General features: G+C 21.9%; 1 protein-coding gene across 1 annotated transcript in view; it reads right to left on the reverse strand.

Moving 5' to 3' along the window:
- LOC107624040 (protein NRT1/ PTR FAMILY 5.1) overlaps positions 1–247 on the reverse strand; it is an 8,216-nt gene that overhangs the window by 4,114 nt on the left and 3,855 nt on the right. The gene's annotated exons all lie outside the window — the stretch shown is intronic.

Genomic DNA, 247 nt, shown 5'->3' on the forward strand with positions numbered 1-247 from the left:
GTAAAATTAACTATTTATAATTTTAGTTTCTGTAAAAAGAAAAAATAAAATAATGTGATTTTGGTTATGAAATTGGTCCTATTATCATCCTACATATATGTGTGTTAATTAACTCATCTATATGTGATATGACTTTTAAAGTCAGTTTTCATATATTTTCCAAAATTTTTTAAACCAAAACCATAATCTTTTTGGCAAAATTTAAATCAATAAATTGCTAACTTTAAAAAGATTGACATTCACACGT

The sequence above is a fragment of the Arachis ipaensis genome, chromosome B10 (assembly GCF_000816755.2).
Source record: "Arachis ipaensis cultivar K30076 chromosome B10, Araip1.1, whole genome shotgun sequence".
Lineage (NCBI taxonomy): Eukaryota > Viridiplantae > Streptophyta > Magnoliopsida > Fabales > Fabaceae > Arachis > Arachis ipaensis.